The sequence below is a fragment of the Scyliorhinus torazame genome, chromosome 19, assembly GCF_047496885.1.
Source record: "Scyliorhinus torazame isolate Kashiwa2021f chromosome 19, sScyTor2.1, whole genome shotgun sequence".
NCBI classification, from domain to species: domain Eukaryota; kingdom Metazoa; phylum Chordata; class Chondrichthyes; order Carcharhiniformes; family Scyliorhinidae; genus Scyliorhinus; species Scyliorhinus torazame.
Window position 1 is genome coordinate 41,039,590 of NC_092725.1, and position 20,963 is coordinate 41,060,552.

The 20,963-nt window shown below is 48.6% G+C and overlaps 1 protein-coding gene across 1 annotated transcript in view; it reads right to left on the reverse strand.

Moving 5' to 3' along the window:
• The window catches only part of LOC140395905 (cytidine and dCMP deaminase domain-containing protein 1-like), a 130,864-nt gene that overhangs the window by 66,763 nt on the left and 43,138 nt on the right, over window positions 1–20,963 (reverse strand). The gene's annotated exons all lie outside the window — the stretch shown is intronic.

The following is a 20,963-nucleotide window of genomic DNA, read 5'->3' on the forward strand; positions in this document are numbered from 1 at the left end:
ACCTGCACATCTTTGAACTGTGGGAGGAAAATGGAGCACCCGGAGGAAACCACACAGACATGGGGAGAACGTACAGACTCCGCACAGACAGTGACCCAGCGGGGAATCGAACCTGGGACCCTGGTGCTGTGAAGCCACAGTGCTATCCACTTGTGCTACCGTGCTGCCCAGGTACTTTAAGAACATATAAATAAGGAACACTTCCGCAGCTGTTGGGCACCACTGGGGCTAGAGTCTTTCCTAACCCAACAAAACAACATGATAATTTAATTTGGTCAAGGTTTCTTTAATTCTTTTCCTCAGTTACAGTGCCCCTTCGGAGCTATCATTTTGTTTATTGGTTTAATTAGCATTTTTAAATTGGTTAGTTTGATAATTGATCAACTCAAGATCGTATAAGATGGGGACAGCTTGGACACTGCGTATGGAGTGGAGTTTTCAGATTCAACAAAGTCAATTAACTCTCAATAAAGAAAAGCCCTGTGTCTAGGTTTGTTTGATAACGGTGAAGCGGGTCTGACGAGTTAACAAAAGAAGACGTTTATTTGTAAGAACAACTAATTACTTGAGGCCCGGTTATAACTCACTGGGTCCTCTTTCTGTGTCGGTCGGCTCCTGACTGACCAAATTTTTATACAAGCATGGTTAGCAGCCCTGTAGTTAGCAGGGGAGCTCATACTTCTCGAGCCACACGGGAAAAACAATTGTCCCCGCTCCATGTGTCCCATGCAGGTTATTGCATCCCTCTGCCCTGCACCGTTCCCCAAGGGGAACGATGAGGACGATGAAGATGAGGAGAAGACGAAGAAGAAGCCAAAGTCAAAAATACTATTGATGCTGAAGGAGCAGAAGAAACTGGCAGAGCCCCAGAGGTTGGCTGTGGAGGATTAAGATGCTTTGACTGCAGCATCTCACCGCCAGGCAGTGGGACTGGGTCGACTGGCGTGTACCTCGTAGGGGAACGACGCTTGGAATTGGAACGACAGTCCAAAGATGTGCAGGTTAGGTGGATTGGCCATGATAAATTGCCCATAGTGTCCAAAATTGCCCTTAGTGTTGGGTGGTGTTGGGTGGTGGGTGGTGTTACTGGGTTATGGGGATAGGGTGGACGTGTTGACCTTGGGTAGGGTGCTCTTTCCAAGAGCCGGTGCAGACTCGATGGGCCGAATGGCCTCCTTCTGCACTGTAAATTCTATGATAATCTATGAAAACCATCTGAAGGTGGCAGAATGAAGACGTCCAAGTCAGAGACTTCAGAGGCCTCTGCAAACATATGGAAATCAGACAATAAGGCATCAGGCATCTCAGTGGCATGAGGTAACCAAGAAGATGGACCAGGACGGACTTCTCCCAAGGAACCACAGTATGAAACAGGACCGGACTGATGAACAATAAGCCCCGGGAGCCAGCGAGGACCTTTGTCAAAGTCACTGGCATAGACTGCTTTGTCGAAATGTCGAAGAAGACGATGCCACGTTGGGCAATGCCCTTGTAAATCTTGTGTACGTCACACTTTGGCACCAAAAGTGATTTTTCAGATTGTCGGGAGCAATAAGCTCAACTGAGTCCGGAGCCTGCGACAGATCAACATTTCGGCCGGGGCCTCCTCAGTCACAGCATAAGGCTGGTTCGATACGAGAATAGGAATCGTGCCAGCCTGGTATCCATCGAACCTGTGAATTTTTAAAAATCCTGCTTCACCGCCTGCACTGTCCGTTTGGTGCCGGTGACAAGGAGCGGTGCGGACATAGTGAATGCCATTTGCTTTTGTGAATGCAGCAAACTCCTCACTTGTAAATTAGGCCCCATTGACGATAATGAGTGCCTCCGGTATGCTGTGGGCTGAAAGAGAGGTGCGCAACTGCTCGATGGTTGGACGGGAGGTGATGGACGCCATTATGTGGACCTCCAACACTTTGAGTGCGCATCCACCAAGATGAGAAACATGGATCCTAAAAATTGGTGAGTGAGCAGTCGGAACTTACATCATTGGATTACGTGTCAAATTTTAGGAAATGATTAAATAGAGCAGGGGAATTGGCTAGACAACATTTAAAAGTTGCAGAATATGTGATGAAACGGGTAGTGGACAAGAAAGCGAAAGTTTGTAGTTTTGCCAGTGGAGATAAAGTTTTAGTATTATTACCAGTGGTAGGTGAACCTTTAAAAGCAAGGTTTTGTGGACCTTATCAGGTTGAAAGGAAATTAGGTGAGGTGAATTATGAATAATGCCAGATAGAAGGAAAACTCACCGAGTGTGTCATGTGAGTATGCTTCAAAGGTACATTGAAAGGGAAGGAGAGCAAAAGGAGGAGGTTTTAATGATTCTGACTCAAAGTGAATAACCAAATCCAGATGACTTTGAATTTGACATTCCTCAAATTAAATTGGAAAACGAGAATGTTCTTAAAAATTGGGATAAATTGTTGAGTTACCTTCCAGAGGAAAAACAAACTGACCTGAAAGAGTTATTAATATCACATGAGCAACTTCCGGTGGTGTATGCGAGCGGGGCAGTCGCATCAAGAAGAGCTCCTGCCGGTGGCCACGATTTGTGGCGCTTTCGTGGATTTCCCCGATTCATCGATCACGCCCTGACTATCGTCGGCCTTTGGAGCCGTCATGGGCAGCTAGCGGGGCCAGTTTAAAAACCGGCGAAGAGCCCCGCGTGGGTGTCGGGCGGCGGGGGCTGAGGTGTTGGGCCCAGCGCGCATGGAGGTCGGAGCAGCGGGGGCGGAGCCAAAAGGAGGCCGAGGCGGCAAGCCCAAGGCCAGGGCACGATGTAAGTGGGATGTCCCACATCTGATGGCTCCCACCTCGGATGAAATAAGAAGGCTGAAGTCCGGTCCCAGGGGAACTCTGGGGGAATGTAGAAGAGAAGAGAAAGAAGTTTTAAAGAAGTTTGGTGAAAGTTTTTTTTCCCCCTTTTTTTGTGGGAAGGAAGACAAATTGTTTTTTTTCAAAAAAAAAACAGATTGATGAACGACAGGAGGGTGAAAAGGGGAAAAAAGAAAGGAAAAACAAAAAAACGCTCAAGGATGCGAAGAGCAGCGTCGAAGCAAGGAGGAAACGTGGGTTCTCCGCTGAATGAGAGGACGAGCAAAAGTGCTGACAAGATGGCGGAAGCCGAACCGCATGGTCGGGCAGCAGTACTTACAGTGGAGAAGATGATCGAGGTGATGGCGGAGGAACTGGAAAAACAATTTGCGAGGCACATGGAGGCCTTGAGGAAGGAGACGGCGGTCGCATTGAAGTAATTGCAAGAGGAGGCAATGGCCCCGGTGAGAGTGGCTGTGGCAAATACATCGGCCGAGGTGAGAGAGCAGGGCGAGAAGATGAAGGAAGTGGAGGAGGCCGTGTCACAGCACAGCGACCAGTTGACCTCGATGGGAGACGAGCTGCGGAGGGTGGTGGAGGTCAACAGAGGACTCCGAGCAAAGCTTGAGGACTTGGAGAACCGCTCAAGGCGGGACAATTTGAGAATTGTGGGCTTGCCCGAAGGGACAGAGGGCCCGAGGCCAAGAGAATACTTCGTTAAGAAGTGGGCGGAGCTGATGGGGGAGGGTGAGAACCCCTCCCGGTACGAGCTAGGCCGAGCTCATCAGTAATTAAGGCCGAAGCCCAAAGTGAACGAGCCGCCAAGAACAGTAATTATCTGCTTCCATAAGTTCTGCATGAAGGAGAAGGTATTAAGCTGGGCGAAGCAGAAGCGCAGTGGGATGGTACTGCAGGTCGGATCTGCCAGGACTTGACGGTGGAGTTGGCAAAAAGACGAGCAGCGTTCGGGCGAGTGAAGGCGGCATTGTACAAAAAGGGGGTACGATTTGGTATGGTGTACCCGGCGAAGCTGAGGGTGACGTATAATGCCAAAGACTTTTATTTTGAGACAGCGGAGACAGCTGAGGCGTTCGTGAGGGCAGAAAGCTTGGGACAGACGTGAGGAGCGGAGCTGGAAGAGAGACTGTGGACTGTGTTTGGGCAGCTGGAAAATGTATAAATGCTACAACTTTCTTTTTACTGATGTGTATTGTAATTTACTTCTCTTTGCATTGTTGCAGATTTCAAGTTAATGGTTGGGTTGATTGGCGTTCTGTGTTGCGACGGTTAAATCTTATTTTAGGGAATTGTATGGGTTGGATTGTTGTTTTTGTTTTTTCTTTCTCTGGGATTGGGTGGAAGGGGACGATATATCTTAGTGGGGGGGAGTCACCCGCGCTAGCTAACTAAAGTCGGCTAGTGAACGGAGGTGAGGTGAGAGGAGGGCTGCGGACATTGGAGCCTGGATAGCAGGCTTCAATGGGCCTACGAGGCGAGCGAGAGTGGGGGAAGGGATTGATGCTGGGAGATGTTTTTTCAAGGGGAAATGTTCTTGGGAGGGGGGGAAGGGGTTCGATGTTAATAATGGACAGGGGCGGGTCAGGTTTATGGGGCAGGGCTCGGTGGTATGATGATGGTTATAAGAAGGGTGGGGAGGGTGAGAGACCCCCAGTTAGGATAGTCACGTGGAACGTGAGAGGGCTAGGAGGTCCGGTCAAGAGGTCAAGAGTGCTTGCACATCTTAAAAGTTTGAAAGCCGATGTGGCAATGCTGCAGGAGACTCACTTGAGGGTGAAGGACTAGGTGAGACTTAAAAAGGGCTGGGTTAGTCAAGTGTTTCACCCTGGATTTGACAGAAGGGCTCGAGGGGTAGCGGTGCTGGGCAGCAAAAGGGTACGCTTCCAGATGGAGAAGATGGTGGCAGATCAGGGGGGTAGATATGTGATTGTGACAGGGGCACTGGAGGGAAAATTAGTGGGGCTGTTAAGTGTATACGTCCCAATTGGGACAATGTGGGATTCGTGAAGAAGGTGTTTGTGGCCATTCCCGACTTGGACGCACACGAACTGATTGTGGGGGGGGACTAGAACTTGGTGCAGGAGCCAAGGTTGGACAGATCACGACCGCGCTCACTGGTCCCATCAGGGACCAGTGAGCGAAGGCGCTGGCTGGGCTAATGGTGGAAATGGGAGGGGTTGGAGGTTTCTGCACCCAAGGGAACGGGAGTACTCGTTTTTCACAGCAGTCCATAAGGTATACTCGCGGATCGACTTCTTTGTGGTGGGGAAGGCTTTGCTGGCTGGGGTTAAGGGGTCGGAACACTCAGCAATTGCAGTGTCAGATCACGCTCCACATTGGGTGGATATAGTGCTGGAGAAGGGGGTAGTGCAGAGGCCGGGGTGGAAATTGGATGTGGGGCTTTTGGGGAACCAAGTGTTCTGTGAGAAAATTGAAAAGGTAATTAAGGAATATGTAGGTTTCAACTGTACAGGTGAGGTGTCGAAGGCAGTTGTCTGGGAGGCTCTAAAGGTGGTGGTGAGGGGTGAGGTAATTTAGTTTAAGGCCAGGGTGGACAAAAAGGAGAGGTTGGAGCGGCAGTGGGTAATAGATGAGATGTTCGAGGTAGACAGGAGTTCTGCAGAAGATGGGGACCCAGCAAAGCTGGAAAGGAGGAAGGAACTACAGGCAAGCGTCGATCGTCTGTCTACCAGGAAGGGGGTGCGCCAACTGAGACGAGCAAGGGCTGCAGTTTATGAACATGGAGATAAGGGGCGTATGTTAGCAGGTCAGCTCCGGAGGGAAATTCTTCAGGTGAGGGATAGGGCAGGGAAGTTGGTGGTGGCCCCGGATCTGATCAACAAGGTGTTTGAGGAGTTTTATGAGAGGTTGTACAGGTCAGAGTCACCTGGGGAAAACCATGAGATGCAGGAATTTCCCGAGGCTAGGGGAGGGGGACAGGGCTACATTAGAAGGAGCAATAGTGGAGCAGGAGATAAAGGATGCGATTGGGAGGATGCAGTCGGGGAAGGTGGCAGGGCCGGATGGGTTTCCGGTGGAATATTATAAAAAATTCAAGGATTAGCTGGCACCCCTGATGGTGGGGATGTTTGAAGAGGCGATAGGGAAGGGGGTGTTGCCACAAACCTTGGGGCAGGCATAGATTTCACTGTTGCTAAAAAAAGATAAGGATCCGACGTAGTGTGGGTCGTATAGGCCCATATCACTTCTGAATGTGGACGCAAAAGTATTGGCGAAGGTATTGGCGGGTAGGCTGGAGGAGTGCCTCCCGAAGGTAATCGGTGAGGATCAGACGGGGTTCATGGGAGGGAGGCAGCTTTTTTCGAACATTAGGATGGTATTGAACGTTGTTATGGCACCGGCAGAGGGGAAGGAAACAGGTGGTTGTGGCATTGGACGCTGAGAAGGCATTTGACCAGATAGAATGGGGGTACTTGATGGCAATTCTGGAGCGGTTTGGGATTGAACCAAGATTTGTGAACTGGGTAAAGCTACTGCATAAGGAGCTGAGGGCGAGTGTCCACACAAACAACATCAGCTCGAGATACTTTTCTCTCCACCGTAGGACGAGGCAGGGATGTCCTATGTCCCCCCTGCTGTTTGCACTTGCGATTGAGCCGTTGGCCTTCGCATTAAGAAGTTCGGGAGCATGGAAAGGAATAGTGCGGGGGGGGAGGGATAGAGCATAGGGTGTCCTTATATGCTGACGACTTGCTGTTATACGTGTCGGAACCGAGTGTGTCAATAGGGGGAATATTGGAGCTACTGCGAGTATTTGGGTCTTTCTCAAGCTGAACCTTGACAAGAGTGAGTATTTTGTGGTGTCTCGGCCGGGGGTGGGGGCAGGGGTGGGGGGGGGGGGGGGCTGCCATACCGTAGGGCAGGGACTCACTTTAGGTATCTGGGGGTGCAGGTTGCCCGGGAGTGGGGGAGGCTTCGCAGGTACAACATCACTAGTTTGGTGGGGAGAATGAAAGCCGATCTGGCAAGGTGGGATGGTCTCCCTCTGTCCCTGGCGGGTCGGGTACAGGCGGTTAAAATGAATGTGTTGCTGCGATTTCTGTTTATTTTTCAATGCCTACCGATTTTGAGCCAAAGGCTTTTTTCAGGGAGATTGAGGGAAGGATTACCTCGTTCATATGGGGAGGGAGGGTGGCCAGAGAGAGTAAGTTGCTGCTACAGAGGGGAAGGCAGGCAGGGGGTTTGGGTCTTTCGAACCTGATGTACTACTACTGGCCGGCGAATGTGGAGAAGGTGCGGAGCTGGGTCAGAGAGGTTGATTCTCAGTGGGTCAGAATGGAGGAGAGTTTGTGCAGGGGGTCGGGACTGAAAGCACTAGCAACAGCGCCGCTCCCGATAGCCCTGGAGAAGTACTCAGAGAGACCGGTAATAATAGCTTCATTGAGAATTTGGAGGCAGTTTCGCCAACACTTCGGGTTGGGGGCAGGGTCAAGGGAAATGCCGATTCGGGGGAACCACAGATTTGAACCAGGGAGGTGGGATGGAAATTTTCGGAAATGAGAAGAGAAGGGGATTAAGACGCTAAAAAATTTGTTTCTTAGGGGTCAGTTTGCAGGATTGAAGGAGCTGGAAGCAAAGTATGGGCTGGAGCAGGGAGAAATGTTTAGATACATGCAGGTTCGAGATTTTGCCAGAAAGGAGATACAGAGCTTCCCGGAGGAACCGGCCTCCACATTGCTGGTGGAGATGCTGACGACAAGGGGACTGGAGAAGGGGGTAGTGTCAGCGGTGTACGGAGCTATTTTGGAAGAGGATAAGGCACCACTGGAAGGGATCAAAGCAAAGTGGGAGGAAGAGTTAGGAGAGATTATGGTGGAGGGTGTCTGGTGTGAGGTGCGCCAGAGAATAAATGCTTCCACCTTATGGGCGAGGTTGGGGCTGAAAGTGGTATGCAAAGCACACCTCACGAGGGCGAGGATGAGCCGATTCTTTGAAGGAGTAGAAGATGTGTGTGAACGTTGCGGGGGGGGGGGGTGCTCCGCTAATCACGTTCATATGTTTTGGTCCTGCCCAAAGCTAGAGGATTACTGGAAGGAGGTTCTTAGGGTAATTTCCAAGGTGGTGCACGTGAAACTGGACCCGGGTCCCCGGGAGGCCAAATTCGGGGTGTCGGACCAGCCAGGGATGGAAACGGGTGCGGAGGCAGATATCGTAGCCTTCGCCTAGCTGATCGCCCAAAGGCAGATCCTGTTGGGATGGAGAGCAGCCTCTCCACCCTGTGCCCTGGTATGGCGGGGGGACTTGTTGGAATTCTTCACTCTTGAGAAGGCTAAGTTTGAACTGAGGGGCAGGATGGAGGGGTTCTACAATTCATGGGCATTATTCATTATGCACTTTCAAGAACTGGATAACATCGAACATTAGTTGGGGGGATGGGTGGGAGGGTTGGGGTGAGGGGGGCTGTGTGTATTAAGGGTGACTATGGGTGATCCCTGATTCCTTTTTGTCATTTGTTTATGTAAACATGCGGGCTAATGTTTGGGGTTTGGTGGGAGGATGGGATCGTTGTTATTGTTATGGGGATTGACATATTTGTTGCTGATTATTGTTTCTTGTTGTTGGGTGTAAATTTGGGAGAAAATGTGAAAAAGGAGAATAAAAATATTTTTAAAAAAAATATCACATGGGCACGTTTGTGGAGATAAGTTGGGAAGTACTAAAATGGCTATACATGATGTAGATGTGGGAAATGCGGTTCCAATTAAACAACATCCATATAGACTTAATCCTTTAAAATTGGCACAGGTTAACAGAGAGATTGAGAGTATGCTGAAGAATGGCATAATTGAAGTGGGTTGCAGCCAATGGAGCTCACCCATAGTGATGGTACCTAAACCAGACGATACCCAACAGTTGTGTGTGGACAAAAGAAAGGTTATTGCAGTTACAACAATGGACTCTTATCCTATCCCATGCTTGGAGGATTGCATTGAGAAAGTGGAACAATCAGTTTTTATTTCCAAACTGGATTTACTTAAAGGTTACTGGCAGGTACCTTTATCCGAAAGGGTGAAGGAGATTTCAGCTTTTGTGACGCTAGATGGTATATACCAATTCAAAGTTATGCCATTTGGCATGAAAAATACCCCAGCCACATTTCAACGGTTAACTAACAAAGTTGTTTCAGGATTACCCAATTGTGCGGTATACATCGACAATCTGGTAATTTTCAGTCAGACATGGAAAGAACATTTGAAGCATCTGATGGAATTATTCAATCGACTTCAGGAGGTGGGTTTGGTAGTAAACCTAGCCAAAAGTGAATTTGGAAAAGCCCAAGTCACTTTCCTTGGCCATACAATCGGACAGGGTCAAATGGTCCCACGGGATGTGAAAACAAAAGTTACTGGTGAGTTTCCAATACCTTCGACACAAAGGGAAATAATGCAATTTCTTGGCATGAGCGGATTTTACCGGAAATTTGTGCCAAATTTTAGCAGTGTGGTTGCACCACTGACGGAGTTGCTAAAGAAGCGTAGAAAATTTCAGTGGACAGCGAAGTGTCAATAGGCATTTGATTGCCTGAAGGCTGTGTTAACCACTGCTCCTATGTTGGCCATCCCAAATTATACAAAACCATTCAAAGTGGCTGTTGATGTGAGTGATGTGGGCGTAAGTGTGGTGCTTCTACAAGACGACGGCGAAGGACTAAAGCGGCCTATTGGTTATTTTTCTAAGAAATTAAATACGCAACAGAAGTATTCAATGATTGCGAAGGAGACTTTGAGCTTGGTGCTGGCTTTGCAACATTTTCACATTTATGTGACCAGCAATCCGTCTGACACATTTATATATACTCATCATAATCCATTGACATTTTTGGAGCGATTCAGGAATACAAATGCCAGACTGTTTCGATGGAGTTTATTGTTACAGCCATTTCATTAAAAAATAATACATGTGGGAGGACGAGAAAACGTGATAGCCACTACTTTGTCACGAATGCGATGAAGGGAAACAGATTCTAGTTGGAGGAAGAAGAACTAAAATGGACTATGATTTTCAAAATGTTTGCGTGTTTTGTTTTGTTAAAAAAATGTATATCCACTGTCAATATTTCTTAAAGGAAAGTGAAAAGGTGAAAATTGAAACCACCTTAAAGTTGATGGTTTACTTTATTTTCTTTGGGGGTGGCGTCAGGTGGATGTGCCCATAAGAAATGGGTGTTTATCAAATAGCTGCAGTGATGTCAGTGTGTGGGTGGAGCTGGGCTGTCTGTCATTTTGAGCTGAAAAGCTGCTTTGTGGCTCTGTTTTTGTTTTGTTTTCAGAGTTGGAGAGCTGTATTCAAAGCAAGCAGATGTGTAATGATCTCTCTCTCTACAAGGTAACCAATGTCTTCAGCTCACCAGAAGATTTCAAAGTAATACCTGTTTCTGTAGAGAATTTAAACCTGCTTTCTTAATTAAAAAGGGTTTAATGGATGTTGCTCGGAAATGTATTAAGGGTATTGTATTATAGAGTATTGTATCTGTGGGGTTACGTGTGTGGTAGTTGATGAGATGTTTACCGTGTGTTTATAAAATGTTAATTGGGTTCATAGAATAAACATTGTTTTGTTTTGAAAATACTTAAGGTCTCTGTTGCATAACACCTGGAGAGTGGACCCTTGTGCTCCCCATAACCAAAATCTATTTAAAGTCGTGGGTCAGGTGAACTCTATAATATACTTTGGAGTTTTCTAAACCCTGGCCCACAATACACTATTGTGTTATGGTAATTAGTAATTGTGACTCATCGCCATTATTGTTTCCATTATGCCCAAACGCCCAAGCACAGATCCCTGTGGAACACCACAACCTTCCATTCAGAAAAACACTCTTTGCCTTCTGTGACCGAGCCAGTTCTGTATCCATCTGACCACCTCACCTCTGATCCTGTGTGACTTCACCTTTTGAACCAGTCTGCCATGACGCACCTTGTCAAAGGCTTTACTAAAGTCCATGTAAACAACATCCACCGCCCTCCCCTCATCAATCATCTTTGTCACCTCCTTAAAAAACTCGATCAAGTTAGTGAGGCACAACCTCCCTTTCACAAAACCATGCTATCTATCACTAATGAGTCCATTTGTTTCCAAATGGGTATAAATCCTGTCCCTGAGAATTCACTCCAATAATTTACCTACTACCGACGTGAGGCTCACCGGCCTATAGTTTCCAGGATTATCCCTGCTACCTTTCTTAAACAGCGGAACCACATTAGCTATTCTCCAGTCCTCTGGGATCTCACCTGCAGCCAATGAGGGTACAAAGATGTCAGTCAAGGCCCCAACAATTTCCTCTCTTGCTCCCCTCAGTATTCTGGCCCAGGAGACTTATCTACCTTAATATCTTTTAAAAGACTCAATACCGCCTCCTTTTCAATGTTAACATGATCAGACTGTCCACACACCCTATCCAAGAATCATCTTCCACAAAGTCCCTGGGCTGGATTCTCCGCCCCGCCATATTTCTGGCCCGACCTGCCGGCGGGATTCTCTGTGATGCCGGCCGGTCAATGGGGTTTCCCATTGTGGGGCAGCCGCACGCCATCGGGAAACCCCCGGGAACTCCCCGGGTGCCGGCAAAATGGATAATCCCGCCAGCAGAGAATCCCACACTTTTTCTTCAGTGAACACTGATGCAAAGTATTCATTTAATACCTCGCCCAGTTCCTCTGGCTCAACACATAGATCCCCCCCACTGTCCTTACGTGATCCAATCCTTGCTTTTTACATGTGAATAAAAAGCTCTGGGATTCACCTTAATCCTACTTGCCCTGGACTTTTCACGACCCCTCATAGCCCTCCTAATTTCCCGCTTCAGGCTTCCTCCTTTCTTTATACTCGAGGGTTTTGACTGTCCCCACCCTTCTTGACCATACAAAAGTCTCCTTTTTCTTTTTGACGAGGTTCACAATTTCCCTCGTTATCCAAGGTTTCCTAAACTTCCCATACTTATCCTTCATTCTCTCAGGAACGTGACTTTCCTGAATCCTAATCAACTGTCGCTTGAAAGACTCCCACATGTCCGATGTTGATTTACTATCCAACAGCCGCACCCAATCCAAATTCTTCAATTCTTGTCTAATGTTATTGTAATTTGCCTTTCCCCAGTTTAGCACCTTAACGCGAGAGTTACCCTCATCCCAGAATCCTAAAACTACTCCCAAAATGTTCCCCTACTGAAACCTCAACCACCTGTCCAGGCTCATTCCCCAATACCATATCCAGTACTGCCCCTTTCCTAGTTGGACTATCTATATATTGCATCAAGAAGGCTTCCTGAATACAGGTTACAAACTCTGCTCCATCCAAACCCCTAGCACGAAGTGAGTCCCAGTCAATATAGGGGAAATTAAAATCCCCGACCACAACAACCCTGTTACTTTTGCACCTATCCAAAATCTCTCTACCTATCTGCTCCGTTATCTCTCCCTGGTAGTTGGGGAGGTCTGTAATAAACTCCCAACATTGTGATTGCCCCCTTCCTGTGCCGTTTGTTTATGTTTCAGCCTTTTTAGATGAGGCGCCTTGACACCTGGGGCGAAATTCTCCGTAATCGGCGCGATATCCGCCGAGCGGCGCCAAAAACGGTGCCAATCAGTCCGGCATCACGCCACCCCAAAGGTGCGGAATCCTCCCCATCACGAGCGCCGAGCCCTAACCTTGAGGGGCTAGGCCCGCGCCGGACTGATTGCCGCCCCGCCAGCTGGCGCGGAAATGACATTGCTGGGTGGCGCATGCGCGGGAGCGTCAGCAGCCGCTCACGGCATCCCCGCGCATGCGCAGTGGAGGGGGTCTCTTACGCCTCCGCCATAGAACATACAGTGCAGAAGGAGGCCATTCGGCCCATCGAGTCTGCACTGACCCACTTAAGCCCTCACTTTCACCCTATCCCCAATAACCCCTCCTAACCTTTTTGGACACTAAGGGCAATTTAGCACAGCCAATCCACCTAACCTGCACGTCTTTGGACTGTGGGAGGAAACCGGAGCACCCGGAGGAAACCCACGCAGACACGGGAAGAACGTGCAGACTCCGCACAGACAGTGACCCAGCGGGGAATTGAACCTGGGACCCTGGCGCTGTGAAGCCACAGTGCTATCCACTTGTGCTACCGTGCTGCCATGGTGGAGACCGTGGGGAAGGCGGAAGGAAAAGAGTGCCCCCACGGCACAGGCCCGCCCGCGGATTGGTGGGCCCCGATCGCGGGCCAGGCCACCGTGGGGGCACCCCCCGGGGCCAGATCGCCCCCCCCAGGACCCCGGAGCCCGCCCGCGCCGTCTTGTCCTGCTGGTAAGAGAGGTGGTTTAATCCACGGCGGCGGGACAGGCGTTCCAGCAGCGGGGCTTCGGCCCAGCCGGGCTGGAGAATCGGCGGGGGGGGGGGGGGATTCCCGCCCCCGCCGAATCTCCGGTGCCGGAGAATTCGGCAATCGGCGGGGGCGGGATTCACGCCAGCCCCCGGCGATTCTCCGACCCGGCGGGGGGTCGGAGAATCCCGCCCCTGGTATTCTTGTAGGCCATTCTGGTGTCTTCAGCTTCTTCCGTTTCTTTGCTCATTGCTGTTGGCTGCTGCGTTGCAGTGTGCTCTTGTGATGCTGTCTGCTGTTGCTGCTGCTCTGTGGTGTGGTCTCCGGCCCGTAAGTCAGATTGTCGATGTCTCCTTTCTTGGTGTCCTTAGTGGGACCCACTCTCCTTCTCGTCCTCTTTTTTGTTTTTAGTGCCACTTTGCGACCACTCCATTTATCTTTTTTGCAAGATGTCTTTTGAGTGCTTTTTGTCTTTGGTTTGACTCTGGTAGCACCCATCCTCATCCAGTTGCTGGCCTGTGCCATGGAGTCAATGTGCTGTGGGTTGTCTGTAAAGATGTCTCGTGTCTGCTGCCAAGGGACTGTGCGGTAGTAATTAAGTCAGCACCTACAGCGACCAGCTGCGGAGCCTCACCCTCTGGTATCTGGGATGGATTATCCTCCGGTGTCTGGTTTGCCTCACATTCTGGTAAAAGGGTAAAATTAACAGTATCAGCATCGGGCACTGCACCTTCACCTTGTGCTGGAGTCCCACGTGATGGCTCCTTGTAACTCGGTATCGCTATGCACACTTCATCTTTTTCAGATAGCCCAGGTGGGGACTCATGGCATCGTGTGACAGTATGTATCTGTCATCCGAAGCTGTGGAACTGCATTCCGATTCAGTATCAACTGTCGTCGTGGCACTGACGATGGGTCATCCCTGTCATGGATTATAATGTATGTATAATCTGTTGCTGTTGAGCTGTTTACGGATGCTGTCATTTGCTGTTTGCACTCCCCCTGTGGTGGAAAGTCCTCATGTCTTGGGCAGTCCACTACCGGAACTTCTTCATGGGGCTTTGACTGTTCCCCGTAAGCTTCTGGAGCTAGTTTCTCCAGAATTGGTACGATATTTGATGTTTTCAGTTGGTTCGGAGCTACATCAGCTTCGTTTGAGGTGTCTGCTGCTGCACTCTTGCTGTCCATTTCTATGTGCGCCATCTCACAGTATTCGCACTGCCCGAGGTCCGGCACAGGATGGGCATCCCTTGTGAACATCTCGTCATTCCCGCCAAACCTCCGATGTAGCACTGCACAGGCTCCCTCACTGAGTGTGCCATCTCTCCCGCGAAACAGCTTGATTAACATTTCATATTCATCCAGCTCCGGCTCATCATCCAGATCTTGGCTTACTTGATCGTTTGCACAGTCTTCATAGGATTCATCAATGTACTCATCTTCCGAGTCTGTATCATCAGCAAAGACTTCTGCTGTATAATATGACATTGCACATGGAATTATGTATTCGCATAGGATTCGACCAATTTGTCTTGCTGCATAACCTTTCATAGAATCATTGAATCCTGACTGCAGAAGGAGGCCATTCGGCCCATCGGATCTGCAGACTCTTCGAATGAGCTACCCATTTACACTCTCCCTTCCAACCTTCCCTACCCCTGCAACCCCATAACCAAACCTGCATATCCCTGGATAGATACTAGGGGACAATCTAACATGGCCAATCTATCTAACCTGCACATCTTTGGACGGTGGGAGGAAACTGGAGCACCCAGAGGAAACCCACACAGACACGGGGAGAACGTGCTAACTCGACACAGACAGTCACCCAAGGCCAGAACTGAACCTGGGACCCTGGTGCTGGGAGGCAACAGTGCTAACCACTGTGCTACCATGCTGCCGAAAATTTATTTATTCATTCCATGCTGCAGAGCTTCTGGAAGACTGAAGAAATTGAAGAATGAGTAATTTGCTACAGTTTTCATAACTGTTTTGCGAGTGCTCCGCCCGTTATGCTTTGGCTTTATTTTAATGGTCTTCACCGTGATATTCTTTCCTGTCTTCCAGTCGCCCTGCACCCGGTGGCATCCCGTGATTTCTGGTTCGCCACAAAATTAGAAGTCCCATCCGTCAGGCCGCGATTCCAGCTGATATGTCTTTGTAATTACCTTGTTTGTAAAATCCTCACTTGGCTCAAACGTAAAAGGATAAAATGAATCTCCACTGGCGAGGCAAGGTTTGATCAGACCTCGTTCGCATAGCTTTGTCAGAGGGAGATCATAGCTAACAAATTTGCACATGACACAAGAGATTGACAGGGTGGTTAATCATGACTGTTGCTAATTTAAAATAAGACTGTTGCTCTTAATTTGGCTCTGTTTAATTACGTTTGCTCAAGAGTCGCCAGGTATCTTTTGACACCGCCACAAGGTTCAGAACCGAATACTGATCAAAGACTCGATACACCAGTTTGTAAGTTCAAAAGCAATGCTCATTTATTTACACACAGTCAAATCTACTCATGCATAAACTCTACAAACTAAACTATCACTATTACTAAAGCCTATACTTAGCTTCGGGTGCCCACTCAGTCAGAGGAACAATGACCGTTGCTCGGTTCTGAGGCTGCTGGGTTGAGCTGTTTACAGAATAGCAACTAGGAGCGTCTATCTCGTAGCGTGTGTTGACTTGGAACTTACTTGGTCTGGTGTAGCTGCTAGGCCGGTCTCTCTCTTCGCTGAAAGCCAAAGCCAAAGAAGAAAGATTCTCTCTTTGGTGAGTGCTTATGTACTCAAAAGGGCTTTGCGCGCTTTTGGGCAGGCCTTGAACTTGGCCTCAATTAATTAGGCCTTTCGTAATCATTCGTATCGATCTTCCTCCAATAGAGGGGTGGTTCCCTGATTGCTGGGCGTGCCAAGGTGACCGTTGGTCTGCTTTGTTTTAGTCTCTTCTGGCGCCGGGGTGTCTGCCTTCACATTGTGCATCTAAATGTTTCCCTTTTGTCCCCGGAGATGGCTCATTAGTATGTAGATGGCTCAGTAGTTTCTGTCCTGTCTGAGAGCTAAGGTTCTAATCAACAGACAGACCTTGCTTGTTTCTCAGTATTGTCCAATTTTCCCTGCATTCTTTGCAAGTGTCCATTTTGTAACTGGGACGTGGCCATCTCAGATGGCTACATGACGAAGGAGGTCTTGGGTTGCAGGAAGGTGCAGACAGGTTGGTCAGATGGGCAGCTCCGTGGCAGATGGAATTTAACCCTGAAAAGTGTGAAGTGATGCACTTTGGAAGGAATAACAAGATAATCATAGGATTATCATAGAATTTACAGTGCCGAAGGAGGCCATTCGGCCCATCGAGTCTGCACCGGCTCTTGGAAAGAGCACTCTACCCAGGTTCAGCACCTCCACCCTATCCCCATAACACAGTAACCCCACCCAACACTCAGGGCAATTTTGGACACTAAGGGCGATTTATCATGACCAATCCACCTAACCCGCACATCTTTGGACTGTGGGAGGAAACCGGAGCACCCGGAGGAAACCCACGCACACATGGGGAGGATGTGCAGACTCCGCACAGACAGTGACCCAAGCCGGAATCGAACCTGGGACCCTGGAGCTGTGAAGCAATTGTGCTATCCACAATGCTACCGTGCTGCCCTGTCTGTTGATAAGAGAGTACTCAATGAATGGTCGGATAGTAGGACTGTCAGGGTCAAAGAGATCTTGAGGTTCTTGTCCACAGAAGGTGGCAGGACAGGTTAATAAGGCAGGTAAGGATATGGGACACTTGCCTTTTTCAGTCATGGCATAGATAGGGAGGTTAGGTTAAAGCTGCACTAAACTTTGGTTAGGCTGCAGCTTGAGTATTGTGTGCAATTCTGGTTATCTCACTATAGGAAGGATGTGACTGAACTAGAAAGAGTGCAGAGGAGGTTCACCAGGATGTTGCCTGGGATGGAGCATTTGAGCTATGAAGAGAGGCTGGATATGCTCAGGTATTTTCTTTTAGAGCAGAGAAGGCTGAAGAGGGATTTAATTGAAGGGTATGGGCAGGGTGGATAGGAAGCAGTTGTATCCCTTGCTTGAAGGGCCAATAATGAGGGGGCATAATTGTAATTGAGGGGCAGGAGGTTTCGAAGGGATTTGTGGGTGAGGCGGGGGTGGGGGGGGGTGGGGGGGGGACCTTCGCCTGGAGGGTGGTGTAAGTCTGGAATTCACTGCCAGGGAGGGTAGGAGAGGTGGAAACCTTTAATGAGGATGAACATTTGAAATGTCATAACATTCAATGGGCAGCACGGTAGCACAAGTGAATAGCACTGTGGCTTCACAGTGCCAGGGTCCCCGGTTCGATTCCCCGCTGGGTCACTGTCTGTGCGGAGTCTGCACATCCTCCCCGTGTGTGCGTGGGTTTCGTCCGGGTGCTCCGGTTTCCTCCCACAGTCCAAAGATGTGCAGGTTAGGTGGATGGGCCATGATAAATTGCCCTTAGTGACCAAAAAGGTTAGGAGGGGTTATTGAGTTACGGGCATAGGGTGAAAGTGAGGGCTTAAGTGGGTCGGCGCAGACTCGATAGGCCGAATGGCCTCCTTCTGCACTGTATGTTCTTTATTCTATGTTCTAAACTCCAGAGTGAAGCTCATTGGCTTTGTGCACTCTGAACATTTAACGTTCACATCTTGTAGATGATTTAATATCGGCTCATCATGCTCCTGTATCATGCCAGTGAGTATATACTTCTGGAAAACTATGAACCGGAAGCCTGGAATTCCCTTTGGCTCTTCCAACAGCTCATTGGATTTGTCGTCTTTCACCTGGACCTTCACTTGCTTCTCATTGAGTGAGTGTAACAGCATATCTCGTTGCAAATTGCAGTAACCGTCTGGCCACTTGGTGTCCGGACCATACAGCTGCTCATGACCATTCAGAAGGATTTCTTCATTTGTTTTGGTTGGACCACTGTGGCCGTTTTCTGAAATTCGATCAATAAAGAACTGCTGTTCTAGAGGCATCTCCTCCATTGCATTAACTGCTCTAATTTTGTCCATTGAAGAACACAAAAAACATTGTTTCGTGAAATGATTCAATCGGCCGCATCTGGAGCATACTTTTCCACATTCTGGACATTGCCATGAGCCATGTCGGTTGCCACATTTCTGGCACAAGGTGGCAGCTCCTGTCGTCCTCTTAAAATGGCCACCCGCACTGAGACCACACTTCTTATTGAACTGCGCCACAGTGCTGATGTCTTCCTCCATGTTGGCGCCAAAATGTTTCGAGCTGAGTGTACTGATTTGCTGTGCAGCCAACTCACTCACATGACAGATCTTTATTGCTTTATCCCATATCAAATCTTCTTACCGCAGCCATCTCTCAGGGAGCTTGACATTTGATATGCCAAATACTATTTGGTCGCGGATCGTTGAAGATTTCAGATTACTGCAATTGCAGGACTGGCCCTTCAGCCTCAAGTCAGTGACAAAACTGTCAAAAGATTTGCCAGGTTTCTGGGTACACGTACAAAAATTATATCTTTCAATTGTCTCATTCTTTTGGGCGAGCAATGCTGATCAAAGAACCTTATCGCTTGATCATATCTCTTGCTTTCATCTTTGCTATCAAACACAAATATGATGTAGATTTCGATAGCTTGTGGACCTGCCACCATGAGCAGCTGTGCCTGCTATTTGAAAACATGCCAGTTTTTGTCTATGTTACCCAATACTTGAAGTTGTAGGGGTGCCTTCAAACTCTCCAACTCGAGCTTCACCGTCTTTTATTGCGTTAAATTGCCACAGGCCGTAGTTTACCAGTTCGGTTGAAGAATCTTCTTTTTTCTGTTTTGTTCTTCAGCCGGTTTACCTTTGTCTTTTCTGCTGTTGCCTTAAATGTTCAACACCCCTGGTACCATGTTGTGTGTGTTCTGTTGTCTTGTCTTTGCGATGATTCATACAGAACTGCTGATGACTTACTTGGAATGATGTTTTAATAGATGACACGTGGAAGGATAACTTACAAAATGCTATACAGACTGGGTTGCTTTGGACTACCCGATGTGCAACTGTCCTTGTGTATGCCTTACTATCGACTGCATATAGTCGGATTCACATGATCGATGTCTGGCACCACCTGCTGGTGGGAGGTCGCATAGCTGAGTGTATGCAATGTTATTCACAGGCATATCACCACACCTAGTAGAATGCAATCTGAGGAATGCCTTGCAACAGGTTGTCCTTTGAAAGGCCGCCGGATTGTAAGAAACATCAAAAAGCAAAGGATTATACTTGAACAACCTCAATGTGTGTTGATGGTCATGTACTTCTTCAAATTTTCCTCTAACAAGAGTTGTTGATATGCCTGGCTCATGCCCAGTTTTTAAAGATCTTGCTTCCCGCAAGAGTTGCAAACAAATCTTCCACCCTAGGTAATGGATAAGCATCTAACTTGGAACTTGGTTAAGGGTGAGCTTGTAGTCACCACATATATGCACCGTACCATCATTTTTAAGGACATGAAGGATTGGAGCTTCCCAATAGGCTCAATGATTGTTCTTTGAACTTTGTTCTAAGCCGGGGGCAGTGGAGACGGCATAGGGGAGGGACGGGAGCTTTGGTGCGGTCCCCGATAAGAAACAATCATAGGTTCGTTCCGGGGAGAATGGATGGGGGATTTGGAGCATGGCAAAGAGCTGGGGTAGTACAACTAAGAGATCTATTTGTAGATGGGACGTTTGCGAGTCTGGGAGCGCTGACGGAGAAATATGGGTTGCCCCAAGGGAATGCATTCCGGTATATGCAATTGAGGGCTTTTGCGAGGCAACAGGTGAGGGAATTCACGCAGCTCCCGACGCAGGAAGTGCAGGATAGAGTGATCTCAGAGACATGGGTGGGGGACGGTAAGGTGGCGGACATATACAGGGAGATGAGGGACGAGGGGGAGATCATGGTAGATGAGCTGAAAGGGAAATGGGAAGAAGAACTGGGGGAGGAGATTGAGGAGGGGCTGTGGGCTGATACCCTACGTAGGGTAAACTCATCGTCCTCGTGTGCCAGGCTAAGCCTGATACAATTTAAGGTGCTACACAGGGCGCATATGACTGGAGCACGGCTTAGTAAATTTTTTGGGGTAGAGGATAGGTGTGCGAGATGCTCGAAAGGCCCAGCGAATCACACCCACATGTTCTGGTCATGCCTGGCACTACAGGGGTTCTGGGTGGGGGTGGCAAAGGTGCTTTCGAAGGTGGTGGGGGTCCGGGTCGAACCAAGCTGGGGGTTGGCTACATTTGGGGTTGCAGAAGAGCCGGGAGTGCAGGAGGCGAGAGAGGCTGACGTGTTGGCCTTTGCGTCCCTTGTAGTCCGGCGCAGGATATTGTTAATGTGGAAGGAAGCCAAACCCCCGGGTGTGGACACCTGGATAAACGACATGGCAGGGTTTATAAAGTTAGAACGGATTAAGTTTGTGTTAAGGGGTTCGGCTCAGGGGTTCACCAGGCGGTGGCAACCGTTCGTCGACTACTTCACAGAAAGATAGAGGGAATGAAAAAGAAGTAGACAACAGCAGCAACCCAGGGGGGAGGGGGGGGGGGGGGGGGTGGAAGGGCGGGGGAGAGGAATCGGACGGACTCTCAGGGATGTTATTGTATATGTATAGGTATTTGGTATATGTAATTGTATATTGGATTGTTGGATTGTATTTTTGGAGAGTATTTATTTTGGACAAGGCATTTGCCATTTAGTTTTGTTTTTTGTTTTTGTTTATATATTACTTATTTATTTGTTTAAAACTGGCCACGGTTATTTATATAGCTTTATTGT